The sequence below is a fragment of the Cantharellus anzutake genome, assembly GCF_015039405.1.
Source record: "Cantharellus anzutake strain C23 chromosome Unknown EI90scaffold_21, whole genome shotgun sequence".
NCBI classification, from domain to species: Eukaryota; Fungi; Basidiomycota; class Agaricomycetes; order Cantharellales; family Hydnaceae; genus Cantharellus; species Cantharellus anzutake.
The window spans coordinates 1,023,258-1,029,798 of record NW_024066971.1 but is presented as its reverse complement, the minus strand read 5'-3'; positions in this window follow the sequence as shown (position 1 = coordinate 1,029,798).

The window sequence follows — 6,541 nt, the reverse complement described above, 5'->3', positions numbered from 1 at the left end:
AGGGAGGATAGGGCTGAGGTCGGGGCTCGCGCTCATGCTCGCATAGCGGTAACGGGCTCGGGCGGCATCGGGACGGGCGGCTAACGGGCCGGAATGCACGGCCGTGACACAGGTACTCAACCTATCCGGATAGGGGTCCGGGCTGGCTGGATAACCGTCCGTGCCCTGACAGCAAGCAGGGGAGTGAGCAGGGAGTCCTCAGGGAGGATAGGGCTGAGGTCAGGGCTCGCACTCACACTTGCATAGCGGTAATGGGCTTGGGTGGCATCGGGATGGGCCGGGAACGGGCTGGAATGCACAGCCATGACAATGGCCCGGTATCGGGCCCGATTAACTTTACCGCACACTGTCAGGGCATGGGAAACGTTACCGTGACTCACCGTTGGTGACCGTTAAGGTCCGCTGCTCCGGCGTAACAGCCCGTTAAGGGCGGGGGTGACAATCGCAGCGAAACGGGGTTTCGGCTTCAATGACTCGTTCGTGAGTGTTGCGCCTCTGTCAGGGCACGGACGGTTATCCGGCCGGCCCGGACCCCTATCCGGATAGGTTGAGTACCCGTAAGCCGATATCTGCATGTGATTTGCCGTAGTTAGAATGCAGGCTGTATTCAATGTGCTATTTCCGCTATCATGTCATCCCTCACCCGTTATCACCCCCTTATCCGCATGATCTATTCTCCTATCTCATGTCGCTTCTCTATCGGCTACCATGTGTTCCCAATGTAGCCGCGCTCTTATGAGTTGTGGAACTCATGTATATAAGGCCTTATCGCCAGCTGGGTTGGCCCCCTGTCAGGGCACACCCGCCTGACCCGGGTCCACCCGGACCCACCCGGCCACACCACACCCGCTCCCCGCTGCCCAACCCCCTCCCCCCTCCTCCCCCCGTCTCCCCTCCCCTTTTCCTTTTCTCTCTTTCTTCCCCTTTTCTTTATCTCATTCCTCTCATCTTCCTTTTCTTGTTTATTTCCTTCTATCTACACGGACCACCTTCCTTTGTATCAATGTACTATTGACCCGTCCGGCCCACACACCCCGGACGGCTCCCTGCTGTGCCCAACACGTGCACATGCAGCGGACGCTCTTGGGATCCCCCACGGGGATACCCGGATGCCTGCGGCTGCCTCCGAGGGTGACGTGGCACTCGTCATGTGACTCAAGCCGCATGTACATAAATGTACCTGAAGTGGGAACCGAAGAAGTAACCTTCTTCTCACATTCTCCACTTCAGGTAAGTAGTATAGTTTTCCCTTTTAATAACAATAACACATTCTCCACTTCAGTCTAAGTGGCCAGGGACTGCTGTCCCCCCCGGACCCGCCAGCACGCGCGCCCGGTTTGCACCCCGTGAGGGCCCTTCTGCCGGGCGATACATCCGGACCCCCTCTACCCCGGACGCGTCCCTGACACCCCCAGCTTCTACAACGACTAGTTTCCCAGGGAGATTCTTACGTGCGAACTGACACGCGGACTCTGACAGCCTCGTACTTGACGCGGCCCCGATATTTCAGAAGGCAGAGGGTGCGACTGAGTTGGGCAGAGAGTGCAGGGGGTAACCCTAGTTGATTTTCGAACTAAAGTACGAGGTAGTGTACAACCGGTATTTAAGTATAATGGAATGAATTGTCAGGGTTCAGCACCCTGCCTTAGGGTGCCCCAGACTCCCCACCTACTTTACCCCCTTTTATTCTTTGACTGTTGCCTTGTTGTTGCCTTTGTGTGTTGTGTACATGCGCACGCACGGGATAGCGTGGGAACTTTCTGAGTGAGCAGCTCGCCCAGAATGTTCCCACGGGTCACAGCCACAGTTCTGGGTGAGCAACTCGCCCAGAACGTTCCCACGCTTACTGGGCACTGCCACCTGGATGTTCCCTCCGGGTCACACTACACAACTCTAGGAGCTGTATAGTTGTGGGCATGTGACCCATTCCTTTATATAGCAACCATGCGGGGAGATGAGACCTTTACCCTTCTTCTCATCTCATGCCCCACATAGTGTGAGGACAGGCCAGATGGGGGTTGAGGTCAGGGAGCCTCCGAGTCCGAGGCCGGGCCCTGACATGAATGGAATTAAGTCGCCAGATCTCACGGAGATTGCGGGCAGGGTTAAGAAGGAACGAAAACAAACAAAGAGTGTGGGAGAAGGACGGCCGTGTACGGCCATCAAGAAAAACAAGCGTGATAAGGAAAGACTCGTAGGCCTGTGATGGGCCATGGAAACAGGTAGTGGTGACGGGGAAGGGTGACGGGCTTGTTCAGGCAGCGTCGGGCAGGCAGCGGAGTTGACGGGGTCGAAGCGGAGGAGGGAGAAGGTGTGGGGAGTGATCACCTGACCGTGGGAATTGCTGGGTCGTGACACACACACCCGCTACCCACCCCGAATTTTTTTCCCTTTCCATATTCTCCCCATCCACCCCTGAAGAGGAGCCCAGTGTCCTAGGCAACGGACCACCATGTGCAGAGGAGGGGGGAGAGGGGGTTTTGGAGGTTTAGCCACTTCAGGGCGAAGTGGCATTAGAGGGAGGGTGGGGAGCATGGTGTAGACCCTGCCGGATCCCCTGGGACTCTCCCACTATCGCTGCTACCTCAGCGTTACCACACCCCCAACCCCGCATACCCGGAGGAGCGCAGCCCAGAGGTCAAGTGCTGCACGACCACCTGTCAGGGCATGCCGCCGCCACCACCTCCTTTCCTTTCGTCTCATCCTCCCATTCTCTCTTCTTTCCTTCTTCTCTTTTTCTATCTTTATACAGACGACCTCTCTTTTCCTCTCCTACACTTGTAGCACGGACGCGCCCGACGCTGAGCACCCCGTAGGGGCACCGCAACACCGGATGCGCCGCACACTCCTACTTGTATTTCCCCTCCAACACTCGGGATCGACTGCGGAGCCACCCATGGTAACCCGGCTTCGTCCGAAGGTGACGTGGCACTTCCACGTGACCCATTCACACATGTATATAAACTAAGCCGAAGCAGGACCGAAGAAGTAACCTTCTTCTCATTTCCCACTTCAGGCAAGTACCCTAGTTTAGTCTAGCTTCCCACCCTAATAACAATACATTTCCTGCTTCAGCCTCAGAAGCCACACAGGGACGTAAGCCCAAGTGAGGACTGCCCACTATACAGTCTTACCACCCCACCGCCGTCTGGGCCGCTAGCGCCGAGCGCTATGCCGCTACCTCCACCTCCCTCAAGCCGTCCCTGACACCACCCTCCATACCTGAAGCAGGCACAGCCCCGAGGCTGGACGCGATCACGGGGACGACACGACTGCAGCTGGGGCATCATGAGATGATGAGGGATGCAGGCTGGAGGTCACCGAGTCGCGAGCAGATGATGGAGGGTGCTGAGGACCCAAATTTTTTTTCGGGCAAGTCTTGGTGGAGCACCGCATATGCGGCGATGGACGACCAGTTTAATTTTCTTTAACTTAACTTTTATTTTTTCGCCGCTTTTTTAACTTAGAATAGTTTTTATACTTCCACCCCTACACTATCCCCCGCTCCCGCTCCCACCTCCACTTTTTTTGTTTTGCTTTGTTCTAACCACTTGAGGGATGGGTTACCTGGGGACTAGGGCCACTTCAGGGTGAAGTGGCTTAGAGGGAGGGTGATGTCAGGGCACATACCCTGACTTAGCCCGGACCCGGACCCGTGTCCGGACCCGCTCCACTTCCCGCACACTTCCTGCACCGCACACTGCATGATCCGACCCTGGATCCCACCTCATGTGACTTCCGGGTATCCCCGGAAGTTTTCGCCATATTGGGGCCACTGTGGGAAAGTGAGAAGTTAACCTTCTTCTCACTTTCTTACCCACAGTAGGCAAGTGTATTCTACACTGCTTCTTTACCTTATACACTTTCTTACCCACAGTAGGTTGTGCCTTAGGATAGGCTGTTTACACACAGGGCTGTGGGCTATAGAGAGAGGGGTCATGGGGTCCTGGGGTCCATCCCCTGACAGTTTGACAGAGAGACTAGGTAGAGTGGCCTATGTCAAATCCGAGTTCAAACCACTCAGGACTCCTGAGGAACGCATCACAAAAGCTGCAGAGTGGGAAGCAAAAGCTTCCAAATATCATGAAAGAAACGCAAGTCCCTGTGCTGGACAGTCGAGCCAGCAACCATCCTTCCCCATGGGAGGAACAGTAGATTTACCATACTCAACACCCGAGCCTAGTGGCCTGGGGATCCAACAGGATGTCCAGATGAACAACCCAGAGGAAAATCCTCTGGGACAATAACTCTACCCTTGAAGAAGGGGAAAGTGACACAGTAATACGCTATTAAAGCACCTGTGAAAACACCTTCCTCCAACTCAAGGCCCTGCACACAGAATTGTATGCAAGTGAAAGGTTGCTTACTATTTGGGGATGGTAACGTTCCGTTCCCCCATTCACCTCAGGCCTCAGTTAGTCCGTCTAAACATAAGCTTTGATGAGCTGTATATTCAACGGGGAAGAGGTAAAAGGCTACCGGGCCTTTACAACGACTCCGAGGTATATATATGTAAATTACATATCTTGGCACAAATAAATAAAGAAATAATAGCATCACTATAATGGGAATTATAGCGATGCAACATAATGATATCACTATAATCGGAATTATAGTGAAGTAAGGTTAATCCCTTACAGCAAGGAACCGCTCCATCCAAACCCACCTCCACCACTGCCCATGTGTAAACACCAGACTCTTGGAGCAAAGTGTCGCATTCGTTTTTTGGAGTAGGTGATCGGGTTTAATTGCCTTATTTCCATACCATGTGACTGGAACTTGTGATTACGTTTTCATATCATGTGCTTCAATCCCAACGTGACTACTTTAGTATTGAATAAAAGTACTTAGTAACAAAAAAGCTCAGATTTCACGCATCCACGGAGCGACAACAAACTGGGTAAGAGTCTGTGTAAACACCAATTACAATGACTCCTCACAGAACCAGTGAGGAATACCAAAGACATATAATCTTTGGGTCGAAATTCCTCTTTGAAAACTTTTCTCCTTTTTTCTCTTTGCATTCCCTCCATCAAAATTTTCTTTTCTGCAATATCTGTGTATTGCCGTTTACTTCAAAGTAACAACCCCACACTCTTTATCCATTCTTTTTTTTTCTCTCAATTCTCTCTTCCAGAAAATGTACACATCACCCACTTTAAAGTGGTGATAACAAACATTCATTGACAAAGCTTTAATTCAATATTTCTACTTTTACTTTCTCTATTTTTAACCATGTATGTGTCACATATGCAATGCAAGGGGGGAGAATGTCAGGGCAATAGCCCCAAACCCCAAGTCACATGTAACAAAGCTGTAATATAGAGTCACGTGACCAAGCGGCAACTCCCGGTTACCGCTTACACACACTACTGTTTATACACACCTTTGTATCACTTACAGTTCTAGTGTGCTGAGCAACCCCAGAGACCTCACACCAATCTTACAGGAACAGATGGGAATAGGGGTAAGACTCCAGAGGTGACAGAAAGGGTCCAAAAGTCGAATTGGTATCAGTGTCAGGGATCAGCAATGACCCTGGACCCTACACCAGCTGCGCATATGCACATGGGAAGTATGCTGGCAATTCCTGTCTACTCCACTTACCTAAGCCCCAGTGGCCCAGATCATCTCCAGCATTGTTCTGGAACTGTCATATCCATCTACGGCCATCATCCCCCACTACCTCCAATCCTGTCAGGGGACATAGCATAAGTGGTTCTCTGTTACCCTATCGATATCACATAAGACTATATCACTGCATGTAGCCGCATCGGCCCTCATATATCATAAATCCCTCACCTTCTCCTGATCCGACTCTGCCCCCCTGATCCGAGTGTTCCTTCATTTCTATTCACTTCGTTTTCTATCAGATCACTGTTTAGTTCCTTTGATCCTATCTCTCCCAATTGATTGATGTCACTCCTGTATATAGCTCTATGTGCCGCTGAGGGTTGGAACCTCAGCTTTGTCTACGACTAGGTTTTCAGGCGATATTCGACTCAGACTGACAAGCGATCCCTGACAGATCCTCCAGACTACCTCCACTCCTTCATCACTAACCTCGGAGCCCCTGTATTTGTCAGGGCACACCTGCCTGACCCGGCAGTGCCCCACCATCCGCTCCTCCTGACCTCCCCCCTCTTCCCCTTTTACTCTTCTCTTTCTTCTCTTTATTCTTTTCTTATCACATGGACGACTTCCTTTGTATCAATGTACCATTGACCCGGCTGCAGTGTAACGTGCCCGGACCCGGACACACCAGATGACCTCCCACATACCGGACGCTCCTGGGACCTCTTATGGAGGTACCTGGACGGATGTGGCTGTGTGCGTAGATGACGTGGCGCTTCCCACATGGCCTCAACCACATGTATATAAACACAGCCTAAGTGGGAACTGAGAAGCAACCTTCTTCTCACACTTCCCACTTTAGGCAAGTAGCTTACATCTCCCTTGTTAATAACAATAACACACTTCCCACTTTAGCCCAAGTGGCCAGGGACCCTTGTCTGCTTCGGGCCCATTGTTACGTGCGCCT